This window comes from Cervus elaphus, chromosome 29 (assembly GCF_910594005.1).
Source record: "Cervus elaphus chromosome 29, mCerEla1.1, whole genome shotgun sequence".
NCBI classification, from domain to species: Eukaryota; Metazoa; Chordata; class Mammalia; order Artiodactyla; family Cervidae; genus Cervus; species Cervus elaphus.
In genome coordinates, this window is record NC_057843.1 from 24674770 (window position 1) to 24690660 (window position 15891).

Here is a 15891-nt window from a genome sequence, read left to right on the forward strand (position 1 = left end):
GAATACTGGAGTGGGTACCCATTCCCTTCCCCAGGGATCAAACACGAGTCTCCTACATTGCAGGCAGATTCTTTACCATCTGAGCTACGAGGGAAGCCCCAATATATGCACATTACTAAATATAAAATAAAGGACTTTATATACAACAATATATAAAACAGATAACCAACAAGGATCTACTGCATAGCACAGAGAACTATAATCAATATTTTGTAAAAACCTATATGAGAAAAGAATCTGAATAAGAATATATATATATGTATGTATACAGTGTATACACACACACACACAACTGAATCATTTTGCTCTACACTGAAAACTAATACAACACTACAAATCAATTATATTTCAGTTGAAAATTTTTGAGCAAAAAATTTAAAAAACAAGGTGGGGGGAAAAAAAGAACCTGGAGCATTTACTTAGCACCAGAATTAACAAACATGCAAACAGACAAGAGCAACAGCAAACCCACATTTAAGGGTGTGTGTCAAAGGAGCACAGGAGCCAAGTGAAGTCAACTAAGAGAGCTCCCAATTGCCAGGGTCAGAACAATTTGAGCAGATAAGGTAAGACTGCATTATAACCCAAAGTATAAAATAAGCACCTGTAAGTCCATCCTAATACAAATTGATATGAATAAATAAATGAAGGAAAAGAGACCACTCTCTCAATGCAAAAAATTCTAAATAACTGGAGCAAATACTCTGTCCTCAAAGAGTGTGTGATCCCCTGCTCCTTATGTGTGGGAGGAGCTTAGTGACTTCTTAAAAGAGTACAGAATGGAAGTGGGGAAGAGAGTAACTTTGCAGTGGAGAACATGACAAACACTACATCAGCCAAGCAGTCATGACCGACATCAAAATCCCATGTCAAGGTGCTTCTCGGATGGTCCGCTGGCTGAGAGACTCCATGCTCCCAACGGAGGGGGCCTGGGTGCAGCCGCTGGTCAGGAAACTAGACTCCTCATGCCGCAACGAAGAGTTCACGTGCCACAACTAAAAGAGCATGCACACTGCAGTGAAGACCAAAGTCCCATGTGCTACAGTTAAGACCAGCAGAGTCAAATAAACAAATAAAAATATTTTTTAAAAGAAAAAAGTAAACTCTCTAAAAATGAAAGAAATCATGCTGATAATATGTACTCTTGAGATATTGTAATGGGGCTTTATCTATGCAACCTTCCTCACAAAAACATATAACCTCAATCTAACCTTGAAAAAAAAAATCAGAACAACTCCAATAAAGGGACATCCTACAAAATGTTTGACCAGTACTTGGCAAATGTGTCATAGTCATCAACAACAAGGAAAATCTAAGAAACTGCTATACTCAAAAGTAGTCTGGGGAAAAAAAAAAAAAAAGTAGTCTGGAGACACAACTAAATGTATTTGGGTGGGATTCTGGAACAGAAAAAAAGGACATTAGTTAAAAACTGGGGAAATCTGAATAAACTAGAGACTTTAGTTAGTAATAATGTGTCAATACTGGTTCATTTATTGTAACAAATACAATATACTAGTATAAGATGTTAAGAAACTGGGTCTGGAATATAGAGAACTCTCTGTAAATGTAAAACTGTTCTTAAAAATAAAGTATTTAAAAAAAAAATAAAGTATTTTTTAAAGGATGCAAATATATATATCATGTACATTTTAATCACAAGAAAGCCAGAGCGGCCATACTAATAACAGGCAGACTTGGGAGCAGAGATAAAAAGAAATATTTCATAATAACACTAAAAGTTAAATCATCAAGACATTACAATCCTAAACATGTACATGTCTCACAAGAGAGCATTAAAGTACATGGAGCAAAAACTGACAGAAGTTAAGAAATAAACAGATTCATAATTAAAGAGGATTCAACACTCCTCATTCAGTAATGCATATAACAGGTACACAGAAAATCAGAAAGATACTTAAATTTGAAGAACACTATCAACTAACTTCACACAATTAGTATTTATAGAATACTCCAACAACAGCAAAATCCAAAATCGCTTCAAGTACATATAGAACATTCACTAAGATAATAACTGACCTCTCTTGATCTAACTAGACAGTGGAATCAGAAAAGATCTCTCAGGAGAATGCCCTGGCAGTCCAGTGGTTAACACTGAGTGCTTTCACTGCTGTGAGCCCGAATTAAACTCCTGGTCAGGGAACTAAGATCCCATAAGCCATTCTGCATGGCCAAAAGAAGAGAAAAGAAATGGAAAAGCCCTCTCAGAAAAGGAACAGGTAAATGGAATAGTACATACAAAGGCTCTGAGGGAAGGAATCTAAAAGAAGGCTGGTGTGACAGGTGCCCCATAGGCAAGTACAGAAGCAGGGCTCCTCAAGCAGAGGAAAATGTCTGCATATTTTCAGTTCTACCCACTTTCTTTCATCCCCACCACTGCTGTTCTCAATTCTCATGTAGATGCCTACAAGATCTTCTAGCTGATGAACGTGCAGCCTCACTCAAGCTGCTTTCCCTTCACTATTGAGCCAGATACTGAATACCTTAAAATCATTAAATGTCTCCCTGTCTCCTACAGTGTCTATGGTCTTAATTTCCTATCTGACTTTTAATACTCTTCATGACATAGTCCCTCCTTACCCCTCTAGCTTACTCCCCACTTCCCTTCAAAATAACCCGTGCCCCAACACTAAGTTACTTGCATTTTAATAAAGCCCATCACATTCTTTCATTACTTGGTGCCTTTCACATCTTTGAGTTTTAAGTCAAATGCCTTCTATGTAAACTGTATTTAATTCACACCAGAAACGCCTAGGTATTTCTCCCTGCTACAACAGCTCCGTTTGCTCCGTTCCAGATTTGTCATGATGTGGATGCTTGTTGACAAGACTAGGATGTTTATCCTGCTAGACTTTAATAGGCAGACTGCATGTTATTCATGTTTTTATCCCTAGCAGATAGCATAGTACCTATTTAATAGAGACTTGTTTCTACAATTAAACAACAGAGACTCCTAACATGTATGCTTTCAGAATCTAAGCATCCCTAAATTAAGAGACAAAGGAACCACATGTACACAATGACAAATGAGAGTCAAAGAATCCTTTTAAATATTTCAAAGAGCTAAAAAAAACCCATAAAATGACTATCCTGTAAGTCAAATGATTATAAATCTGTATTCACAAATATTAAATTTGGCTGAAATGAGGTCCAGTTAGAAATATTTATGCCCCACAATATTACCATGAGAGTTAAGAATTTTATAAGAATTTTATTATATTGAAAAATAAAACAGAATTATTACAGAAACTTGCAGCAAATCAGTAACAGAGACTTACAAATTTTTATTTTGATCTCTACCCAACAAATTCAAGTCACAGATGCACATCTACAGTTTTCACCTTGCTTTCATTCCTCAATCAAATACCGTATCGTAAGAGCCCTCATGATCCACTGCAAAGGAAGTACTACAAAGAATGACTACATTTTCAAAAAAAAGAAAAAAAAAAAAAAAAGAATGACTACATTTTCAAACGTTTAATGTGGATTGGACCATCATCCTAGCAAAAAGATTTCATTATAGCATTATTTTAAGATGGAAAAGGTGGAATTACTAAAATATTAAAAAGACAGAATACTGGTTAAATAAACTATGATAGTAAACTTTGGACTACCACTATACAAAACCATAAAATATAGCAGTATGTAGCACCATGTTAGTTTTCAAATACCACACAAAGAGAATTCTATTACATTTACTCATATGTATTACATACTGACATAAATTTAGAAAAAATTTGAAGTTTAAAAACTACCTAATTTCCCCCCACAAATAACAATAAATAAATCTATTAATTAAAATTTAAGTTTTAAATTTCAAATATGAAGTTATTGGATTTTGGAATTTCCTACAATCTGATGCTAAAGACTTACCATTTTATACTAGCTATACTATACAAACTCATTCCCCAAGTTTTAATTCTTTCAAAGGATTCTCCAGTTCCAACAAGGTGTCCCATTACTGCAAGTATGTCAAACTGACTATTTATTTATTTATTTCAAACTGACAATTTTAAAGAGGAGGTACAACTTCTGGTACCAGCATACAGAAGACAAAATTTTAATTCATGTACTATAAAAGCTTATTTACCCTTACTATCTAAGTTTCAGAAAATAGATTATATTGGAAATACAAATTAAAACAAATTCCATCTGCAAATCAAGAAGACGAAATAAGACAACCTGCCGCTAACTCAGTTTCTTTTCTACTTTACAACCTGTACTTAAGTTGCAAGAATAAGACTGAAACCTAACTTTCAAACTGAGCAGCAAATTCAATGCAAAATCAGTATCTGTCTTAGCAGGAAACTCCAATGAAAACACGAGATGTTTTGGTCTCAACTGGCAGAGGAAAGGTGCCTTCTTGGGTTATTACTTAACATGCAAAATCCCTTGTCTATAGCTACAAACTGGCTTTTATTGCAGATACTTAACATGTTTCCTTACAGCGCTGCCTCAACCAAATAACCTTCCAAATCTGGCACTATGAATTGTTAGAGCTTACACACACCACTGCAGTCCCTTGTAATTTAAAACATTTGCGTTTTAAAATCAGTCTCCACACACCAATTCTACTGCCAACCTCCCCAGCTGAAAGCTCAAGTTTAAACTACAAAATACTATATTTACTCTCAACAACATAATGCACTCATTTACAAATTACACACGAGTAAATGACTCCAACCTTACAGCTTCAAACTTTCTAACATCGTAGCTTTTCCATCATACAAGTCTAAACAGTAGTACAGTAAGTGAGGTACTACGGCGAAAGTGAACTGCCATATTATAGGTAAATAATATAATCCTAATCAACTATTCGGCAAAATGGCCACAGGAGATACCAATGGGGGAAAGTGTGGATCGAGTTTGACATTACTAGAAAAACGAGTCAAAGCAAGTTTAAATGAGAAGCAGATTAACCTCATGAATACAAATCTAAGTTCATTTTTGAGTTCCAGTCACACCAAGAAGCAGTTTATCAAATTTTCAACAGTAATACAGGGCAAAAAATAAAAGCGAGGGTTTTTTTTGTCATGGTAAGACTGATAAAGAATAGATATCCTTCAGTGCTGAGATGAAGTTTTCCTTGAGTTTTGCTCGTGTCACGTGTACACATAAAAATCCTACAATTCTCTTAATTTCGGAAAGCTTAATACACATGATCACCTCAAATGTAACATTTATTGAAAACTTAGCGCCTTAGCACTAACATTCTCTCCTTACCACACCCTTCATCTTCTAAACCAAGAGACCGGAAGGGAAAACCTACTCCTATCTTAAATTAGGGTCTAGCGAGAACTTCTTAACGCGAGTTCGCGCACAATTAAGCTGGTTCAGTAAATCAATTACCCCAACTACAAGACTTGACAATTTCTCAGAAGCAAAAACACAGACAGCCGAGGGCTTATTACTGGAGATGACTCTTTTCCTCACGTTTGCACAAATAACTTCGGTAACTGACCTAAATTTTCCAGTTAAACAAACAGGTAATGGGGGGGGGGGGGTCCGCACTGTTTAAAAATTGGGTCATTTATTTATCCTGACGAGGCACCATCTTTCAGAGGGAAAAGTCTACGAAGCAGAAAGCCGGGGGAATGGGAGGGCAGATAGATGATAGCATCTTCAATGTAGAAAAGTTACAGCTCTTTACAAGAGTCAGTATTAGGGGCTCATTAGTTGGTTTTATTTGTGTTTAGTCACTTTCCTAAAAGTCATCGCCAACAAAGAAGCCCTGAGGATCCGCCACAGTAAGGCGGAGATGTCCTCAATTCACCTGCGACACCTGCCCAGGTCCCGAGTTCTCCCCCCGACCTGGCCCCAGACCCCTCTCCAGGCCCCGGATCTCGGCTCTTCACCCACTCCGCCCCAAAGCCCTCGAGAACCCTCGTCCCCGCCCCTTCCCCCCGCCCCCACCCAGGCGGGGTCCCCTTGGCGGTCCCCAGGGCCCAGACCCCTCGCGCTTCCTTCCACAGCAGTGGCTCCCCGAAGCCCGGGCGGCTGCGCGGGGAGGCTCTTCCAGGCGGGGCCTCTCCGCGCATCATACCCCGCAGGGTCCTTGGGACACCCCGCCCCCGCAAACCGCAAAGAAACTAGGCCGGGAACGCCAGCCCCCGCCACTCTCCGCCTCCCGGGCGACCCCCCGCAAGCCGGCCGTCGGAACTCAGCCCTCCGAGTCGCTACCTGCCCAGCGCCCTCCCGGCCCGGAACTCTGACCGGCCGAGGCGCGGCGCAGGGTTCCTCCGCCAAAGGTCCTCTGCCGCACGCTCACCTGCTGCCCGATCTTCCTTCAGCGCCACCCGGGCACAGTCCCTTCCTGGGGCATGAAAGCGCCGGCTTCGGGCCTGGTCTCTCTCGGCAGAGCAGGGCGGGGGACTGGCTCCGGCGGCCACCGCCGCCTGGTCTGCGCCTGCGCCGGCTCCCGGGCTGGGTCTCCAGGGGCGCCTCCTGCAGCGAGGGGTAACGGCCGGGAGCGCGAGCTCGCGCCGGCGCCTCGGCTCACCGGAGGTCGGCCGTGCGGGCTGCGGGTTGCCTAGGAGCTGCGCGCTGCACTGCCGCCCCGACAGCTGACGGCCATGTTTCTGTTCCCTTTTTCTCCTTTCCTCCGCCTCCTTCCGCCCCTTTCCATAGAACAGCACTTTCCCTCCCCCCCACTCCCGCTCCCTTTCCTACTGCGGGGGCGGCAGAAAAGGGCGTGGGGGAGGGGCGGGGAAAAGGAGGGCGCGGGGGGCGGGGCAGCGCCCGAGCCCCGCCCCCGGAGAGGGCCGAGGCCGCGGGGCCGCTGCTCCCCTCCCCCACCCGCGACCCCCGCGGGGTGCCCGGTCACACTGTCGCCACTCTGAGAGAGCACCTCCGCCGCGTCCGTCCTGCGCATCCCGAGCAGAAACTAGTCAGGGAGAAGAGGCTCAAGGCACCGCTTCGCACCCCTTCCTGCGGGGCTCAGACTCGCAGTTTGGTGTGGCTTTATTGCCTTGGCCTCGGGCAGGTGGCGGCTGCTCCTTTCGGGCTTTTCACAGGCGGGGAAAGTGACGCCGAGTCGCTCAGAGTCACTGAGAACACTGTCGAAAGCTTCCTTCTCGGGGTGGGAGTTGGAATTCCCACGTTTGACTGGGGGCCTCCCGGACAGGAGAGAGCCCCACCGACTGTGGCTTCCCCAAGCCCTTCCCGGCTGCAGCGCCCCTGGAGAGTCTTAGACCGCGCTTGGTGTCGCTGCCTCGGCTGAGATTAGGGGATGAGAACTCGGATCTTGGAAATCTCTCGTTTAGATAATCAGCCCACTCCTGCCTCCTAAGTAAGTGTAGCCTCCATATATATTCGGCTGCATGCATGATCGGTTCCCTTAATGCAAATTATATGAAATGTTGTAGACTACATCCTGAAATAATTATGTATATGCAATTATATATACATGAAAAAATAGCAGCTAGTTATTCAGGAAGAAGCAAATGGTTTAAAACAAATTGGGAGAACATTTTTACCTTCTGGACAAAAAAAAAAAAACGTGGCCAGTGACTTCATAGATTCCGTGGCAGGTCAGAATTAGAATTGACAAGATTTGTGTATATCTAATAAGCATTCACACACACAGTAATCATTTTCCAAAAAATTACTTTCTCCTTATTAAATCTGTTTTTTGACTTTTTTTTTTTTTTTGCTGAAAAGTATGAGATTAAACTTTGGTCATGAGGGCCGTATTGACAATTTATTTCCAACGTTTATTGCATATATGGGGTGCAGAAACTATCTCCCTGACCATGTTAGCAGTAAGAGTTGATTCAGTAGAAATGCACAGCAATAAAAATGTCTTATTTAATACTAGGTTGGAGTCATTTTGAGCCTAGTGGTAACCAGTCATTGATAGTGACTATCTGGTCAAAAGTTTACAAAGGAACTAATACTTCAGAATTAGTTTGTGAACTTCTTGTCCTTCCATACTAGGCACTTACCTGGTGGATCTGTGGTTAGGAAATCCATGCTTTCACTGGCAAGGGCCTGGCTTCAATCCCTGGTGGGGAAGCTAAAAATCCCATAAGCTACACCTGCAGGGCAAAAGAAAAAAAAAAAAGGTAACTCCTTTACTGAGTGTATCTGGGTTAAGCATGTGAACCTTAGCATTCTGCAATGCCAAGTTAAATGACAGTGTTTACAGTTGCAGTAAGAGAAGGTATCTTGGAAAAGTGGAGAGACTAACTTGTGTGATATGTTGTTTATAAACTATCTGCTTCAAGAGAATCATTAAAATATATTTCATATGATGTCTAGAATTTGCTTCAGAATAATAGTGGGAGCAGGAAGGTGAGTAGGGGTTGAGGTAAAATAAAATTGGACATTATGTTGAAGTGCAATGATTGGTACTTGAGGTTTCCTTGTGCTCTCTGCATTTTATGTCATTTTGAAATTTTATATAAAAAAAGTTGTTTTAATTATTTCATGGAATTTCAGAGATGAAAAGAACTGAAGGGAATCCCTATAGAGATTGTCTAGTCTAATTAACTCATTTAATAGATGGGAAAACTGAGGCCTAGCAAAGTTTCTTAACTTACTTGTTAATAGAAGTCTCCCAGGCTCAGTTTTGGTGATTTCATAGTTGAGTAGGAACTGCGGTTGACAAACAACTGCAGTTTGAATTGTGGGTTTGAACTGTGCAGATTTACTGATATGGGGATTTTTTCCAATAAGTGCTTGCTGCAACACTATGAGATCTGCCAGTGGGTTGAATCCTCGGTTGTGGAGTTGCAGATAGGAAGGACTGACTGTAGAGTTTTATGCAGGTTTTAGACTGCACAAGGGGATTGACACCACTAACCCATGTGTTGTTCAGGGGTCAACAGTACTAAATTCATGGCTCTTTATTTTCCCAAACAGAATAACTTGCTCCAGATTTTCTATAATCCATACTTTGTAGATTAACAAATTATTTCATTCCAGTCCCTCATAATGAATTCTCAAAAACATGGTGTTTGAAGGCCTGGTGCCCGTAAGCACTCTTAGTTTATTGTTTTAGAAAGAGTTTTTAGTAAGAATGACGTCAACAAACACTACATCTGCTTTATTCATATGATATCTAAATGACTCAGTGTGTTCCACTCTCCACAGGGAGCCCCAGCACACTCTTCTCTTTGTTCTCCACTCCAGTATCTTATCTGGCTGGAGACTCTGTCTCAACTTTATCAGTAAAGGCTCATCTAGAGTCTTTTGGAGTTACTCAGCACATTCTTTATATAACTCTCCCCAAACATGACTGATATTCCTAACAAATTGTCCTGACCACTGATCAAAAAAATAGATGTATTCTTTATTCAAAAATTAGTTTTAAAAAGCATTTTATTATAGAAAACAATGAAAATTATAAAATACAAACAAAAATAGGAGTGTAATGAAGCCTCTGTACCCATCAGTTCAGTTCAGTTCAGTCGCGTCCGACTCTTTGTGACCCCATGCACGCCAGGCCTCCCTATCCATCACCAACTCCTGGAGTCCACCCAAACCGGTGTCCATTAAGTCAGTGATGCCATCCAACCATCTCATCCTCTGTCATCCCCTTCTCCGCCTGCCCTCAATCTTTCCCAGCATCAGAGTCTTTTCCAGTGAGTCAGCTCTTCACATCAGGTGGCCAAAGTATTGGAGTTTCAGCTTCAGCATCAGTCCTACCAATGAACACCCAGGACTGATCTCCTTTAGGATGGACTGGTTGGATCTCCTTGCAGTCCAAGGGACTCTCAAGAGTCTTCTCCAACACCACAGTTCAAAAGCATCAATTCTTCAGTGCTCAGCTTTCTTTACAGTCCAACTCTCACATCCGTACATGACCACTGGAATAAACAGTAGCCTTGACCAGACGGACCTTTGTTGACAAAGTAACGTCTCTGCTTTTTAATATGCTGTCTAGGTTGGTCATCACTTTCCTTCCAAGGAGTAAGCGTCTTTTAATTTCATGGCTGCAATCACTATCTGCAGTGATTTTGGAGCCCCCAAAATAAAGTCAGCCACTGTTTCCTCTGTTTCCCCATTTTTTGCCATGAAGTGATGGGACCAGATGCCATGATCTTAGTTTTCTGAATGTTGAGCTTTAAGCCAACTTTTTCACTCTCCTCTTTCACTTTCATTAAGAGACTCTTTAGGAGCCGCGGGCGGCGGCCCTCGCCAGGAACCCTCCAGCGGGCCCAGGGGGTCAAAAGTGCCTCAATCCAGCACGTGCATACTGAGGCAAGTTAATGGATTTACTCTGAAGCACAGAAGCAGATAACGCCAAAGAACAAGCAGTAATTGGTACACATTTAGTGAGTGGGGCAGCCTTTCCTTCTCCCACTGCTGCTGAGATGGCGGAAATTAGTCGAATTCAGTATGAAATGGAATACACCGAAGGTATTAGTCAGCGAATGAGGGTCCTGGAAAAATTAAAGGTAGCACCACCAAATGCTGACCTGGAACAAGGATTTCAAGGAGTTTCAAACGCTAGTGTGATATACAAGTTCCAGAGAGAATTGTGGTAGCAGGAAATAATGAAGACATTCCATTTTCAAGACCAGCAGATCTTGACCTTATACAGTCAACTCCCTTTAAGGCTGTGGCTCCAAAAACAGCACTTTGTGTGCTCACACTGAGTGAAAGACCGCTAGATTTTCTGGATTTAGAAAGACCTGCTCCAACCCCTCAAAATGAAGAAATCCGTGCAGTTGGCAGGCTAAAAAAAGAACGCTCTATGAGTGAAAACGCTGTTCACCAAGATGGACTGCTGGTCAAAACTGATTCCGTACCTGTGTTGCATGGTGGGTCTGCTGCCGCCCCTTCTAACCCTCATCATGACGACATCAGGTATGGCATTTCAAATATAGATGCAATGATTGAAGGAACTTCAGAAGACATGACGGTTGTAGATGCAGCTTCATTAAGACGACAGATAATCAAACTAAATAGACGTCTACAACTTCTGGAAGAGGAGAACAAAGAACGGGCTAAAAGAGAAATGGTCATGTATTCAATTACTGTAGCATTCTGGCTGCTTAATAGCTGGCTCTGGTTTCGCCGCTAGAGGTAACCTCAGCTCTCAGAAATATTGTCTCAACAGCTGGAAATATAAAGAATTTGCAAACTTCAAAAAAAAAAAAGACTCTTTAGTTCCTCTTCACTTTCTGCCATAAGGGTGGTGTCATCTCCATATCTGAGGTTATTGATATTTCTCCCAGCAATCTTGATTCCAGCTTGTGCTTCCTCCAGCCCAGAGTTTCTTATGATGTACTCTGCATATCAGTTAAATAAGCAGGGTGACAATATACAGCCTTGATGTACTCCTTTTCCTATTTGGAACCAGTCTGTTGTTTCATGTCCAGTTCTAACTGTTGCTTCCTGACCTGCATACAGGTTTCTCAAGAGGCAGGTCAGGTGGTCTGGTATGCCCATCTCTTTCAGAATTTTCCACAGTTTATTGTGATCCACATAGTCAAAGGCTTTGGCATAGTCAATAAAGCAGAAATAGATGTTTTTCTGGAACCCTCTTGCTTTTTCGATGATCCAGCAGATGTTGGCAATTTGATCTCTGGTTCCTCTGCCTTTTCTAAATCCTGCTTGAACATCTGGAAGTTCATGGTTCACATATTGCTGAAGCCTGGCTCAACTCATAATTAATCTTGTATAATGTATGCCCTTCTGACTCCTTTCTTCTGAGCATCTTGAAGCAAATACTCAACATTGTGTTTCACCTGTTAAGTATTTCAGCATAACCGTAAGGACTTTTTAAAAACCATGCCCACACGCCATTTTTGTGGATAAGATAAAGATAAGGACTTTTTATTTTATTTTTTTTATTTTTTTTTCTTTTGATAAGGACTTTTTAAAAACCATACCCACAATGCCATTTTTGCCATTAAAAAGTAATTTTTCTTTTAACTTTTTCTGTCTTTTTTGATTCCACTTGGTTTTCATTGCTATACACAGGCTTTCTCTGGTTGCAGGAAGCAGAGGCTTCTCTCTAGTTGCGGTGGCTTCTCTTATTGCAACAAGAGAATAAGCACATGCTCTAGAGTGTGGGCATAGCAGTTGCAGCATATGGGCTTAGTTGCCCCATGGCATGTGGAATCTTAGTTCCCCAACCAGGGATCAAAGCTGTATCCCCTGCATTGGAAGGTGGATTCTTTACCATTGGATCACCAGGGAAGCCCTAAAATTTTTTTTTAATTGATATTTTAGTAAATATTTTGTTAATGTTTTTAATGACCAAGAACCTTACCATGTTGATATTGCACCTTCTCTCACCCCTTCCTACTTGTGGATCTAGTCCCTTGGATACAACTTCTGCCCAGAGGGGTTGAGTTTGCCATACTCCTTTTTGATTGGTGCACTAGAATGTTATTTCCCAGTCCCAGCTTTTTTCTAGCTCCCTCCATGCTTCAGAGAATATAGGGTAGGGATTCTTTCCTTTCAGATTTTCCCCTCAAAGGTGATTCATTATCCAGTTCAAAAACTCTGTAATACTTAAGAATCAGAGACTGCCTAAAACTCTCAAAAATGATCATCTCCAATTTACATTTAATCTGAGTGCAATAGGCTAAGTAAGGCTTGACATGCCCTAACCCCAAAAAAAGGAGATCACTCCTGGGTATTCATTGGAAGGAATGATGCTGAAGCTGAAACTCCAGTACTTTGGCCACCTCATGCAAAGAGATGACTCATCAGAAAAGACCCTGATGCTGGGAGGGATTGGGGGCAGGAGGAGAAGGGGGACGACAGAGGATGAGATGGCTGGATGGCATCACCAACTCGATTGACATGAGTTTCAGTAAACTCCGGGAGTTGGTGATGGACTTGGAGGCCTGGCATGTTGCAGTTCATGGGGTCGCAAAGAGTCGGACACAACTGAGTGGCTGAACTGAACTGAACTGAGCCCCCCCACCCCAATAAAAAAGACTGGGGATCTGATGCTGATACCCTTTAATACCAATTCAAATTTCCTTGTAGTTTTATAGTTCCTTTCACACAGAAAAGGAGAAAATGAACTAAATTCTAGAAGCCATCTCTTTAAAGGATCAATAGAAAATAATTATTTCAACCCCTTTCTGTTGTTCTAGGTTTAAGCTCTTCTTCATCTTTTGTGATCTCATTCAGCTCAGTGGCATTATCTGCGTGTTGTTCACTCCCAGATTTACTGCTGTAGCTCCCGTTTTCCCTAAGCTGTAGATTTAACCGTCAAACTACCTCCAGTGTCCAAATGGCATCTCACACTGTACATGTTCAAGATACAGTTCTTATTTCCCTTCCTGTCTTGCATCACCTCCCACCCCAGAACTATTCCTTTTTAAGCTACCTCATTTCACTATATAATACCACCGTCTCATCTCTTACCAAATGATATCTTCCTTAATCACCAGATCCAAAGGTGGATCAGCTGAACTGGAAGTTAAGGAGGACATCATTTGGCATGCTAGAAGAGAAATGGGGCAGGGGTCAGCACTATGAAACTGTCCAGCACTTTCAGGGACAGTTCCAGGGAACCACACAAGGACCAATGTCTACAGATCATTGATTGCCATTCAGGGGTACATAACATGCAGTCTTGTAAAGTTGCACCTTAGCTGCCTGACTGGTGGTTGAAGGGTGTGGTCCTTCCATTGACAGCAGCCTGCTCATGCCTGTGGTTCTTGAGTAAGGGAGTGCAAACCTGTGTCCTGAGACTTGAACCCCTAACCACACTGTCCATGTTAACAACTACCCTTTTTTAGTTTTTCAGGATCCAGGCCAGGGTAACTCGACACCCATAGGAGCAGTGGTAGTACAGAAGGAAAAACCTTACCATTAACACTTGGGAGGGACTGGGCAAAGATAAAGCCACCACCTTACAGAGAAAACACTTGTTAGATAAGCTGTGTTAGATAAGCAGGAGTTACAGTGTTGTTGACCATGAGTTCAATGTTAATGAATCAATGATATTACATATGGTGTTTTTAAGCAGCAAGACACCTAACACAAGTGTTTGACACAAATGTCGATTGACACAAATGTTGCAAATAGAGGCTCTCAGAAACCTAACAGTTATTTCCACTAGGAACAATGGTTGCATTTGCTAATTCAGTATTCTCTGCTTACCCTATTTAGAACAGGGTTATACCATCTTGTTATACCATCCTGCCCTGTTTTAAATATTCCTCATACTCTGGTCAGTGACATTTCCTATCTATCTATGTGTTTACTACCTTCCCTACCAGTATATAAGCTCCTTAAGGATAAGAACTTTATTTTCCTTCATTAAACTTTTATTTTATTATCTTTTTACCTAGAGCAGTAGTAATTTCCTTAAATATTTGATGCTGAGTTGTTCGCATAATTAAGCAACCCTTTTCGGAGTCTGTTCTCTCCATCAATTTTAAGCCTTTGTGTTTCTGGTCGTCTTTCTGTCCTTTAAATTGCTGAAACCCTAGCACAGGTAAATACCAGCTGGCCTCCCCTCTCCAATCCTGTAAATGTGCCTGAGCATGTCTGAAATCTCTGGGACTCTTACTATCCACATTTCTTCCCGGTGCACAATTTATGTAAGAAGGTTCTTTGAGTTGGGTCCAGAGCATTCAATATGATTGTAAACAATTCTCTAATAGCAATAACCATTAACTGACTTATGCCTAAAAGTGAAGAGCAAGTTAGTAGATTCCATCTTAATCAACCTGCCTGACTTCAGACTATACTACAAAGCCACAGTCATCAAGACAGTATGGTACTGGCACAAAGACAGAAATATAGATCAATGGAACAGAATAGAAAGCCCAGAGATAAATCCACGAACTTATGGACACCTTATCTTTGACAAAGGAGGCAAGGACATACAATGGAAAAAAGACAACCTCTTTAACAAGTGGTGCTGGGAAAACTGGTCAACCACTTGTAAAAGAATGAAACTAGACCACTTTCTAACACCATACACAAAAATAAACTCAAAATGGATTAAAGATCTAAATGTAAGACCAGAAACTATAAAACTCCTAGAGGAGAACATAGGAAAAACACTCTCCGACATAAACCACAGCAAGATCCTCTATGACCCACCTCCCAGAATATTGGAAATAAAAGCAAAACTAAACAAATGGGACCTAATGAAACTTAAAAGCTTTTGCACAACAAAGGAAACTATAAGCAAGGTGAAAAGACAGCCCTCAGATTGGGAGAAAATAATAGCAAATGAAGAAACAGACAAAGGATTAATCTCAAAAATATACAAGCAACTCTTGAAGCTCAATTCCAGAAAAATAAATGACCCAATCAAAAAATGGGCCAAAGAACTAAACAGACATTTCTCCAAAGAAGACATACAGATGGATAACAAACACATGAAAAGATGCTCAACATCACTCATTATCAGAGAAATGCAAATCAAAACCACAATGAGGTACCATTACACGCCAGTCAGGATGGCTGCTATCCAAAAGTCTACAAGCAATAAATGCTGGAGAGGGTGTGGAGAAAAGGGAACCCTCTTACACTGTTGGTGGGAATGCAAACTAGTACAGCCGCTATGGAGAACAGTGTGGAGATTCCTTAAAAAACTGGAAATAGAACTGCCATATGACCCAGCAATCCCACTTCTGGGCATACACACCGAGGAAACCAGATCTGAAAGAGACACATGCACCCCAATGTTCATCGCAGCACTGTTTATAACAGCCAGGACATGGAAGCAACCTAGATGCCCATCAGCAGATGAATGGATAAGGAAGCTGTGGTACATATACACCATTGAATATTACTCAGCCGTTAAAAAGAATTCATTTGAACCAGTTCTAATGAGATGGATGAAACTGGAGCCCATTATACAGAGTGAAGTAAGCCAGAAAGATAAAGAACATTACAGCATACTAACACATATATAAGGAATTTAGAAAGATGGTAATG

The 15891-nt window shown here is 41.5% G+C and overlaps 1 protein-coding gene and 1 pseudogene across 2 annotated transcripts in view; one reads left to right on the plus strand and one right to left on the minus strand.

The window, feature by feature from the left end:
* Window positions 1-6625, minus strand: part of DENND4C (DENN domain containing 4C) — a 108425-nt gene extending 101800 nt beyond the window's left edge. For both annotated transcript variants that reach the window (XM_043890706.1, XM_043890705.1), the window contains exon 1: window positions 6290-6625. The gene's annotated coding sequence lies outside the window, so the exon portion shown is untranslated. The remainder of the gene's footprint in view (window positions 1-6289) is intronic.
* Window positions 6626-10248: 3623 nt separating this feature from the next.
* LOC122685789 lies at window positions 10249-11126 on the plus strand (annotated as a pseudogene).
* Window positions 11127-15891: the final 4765 nt, after the last annotated feature.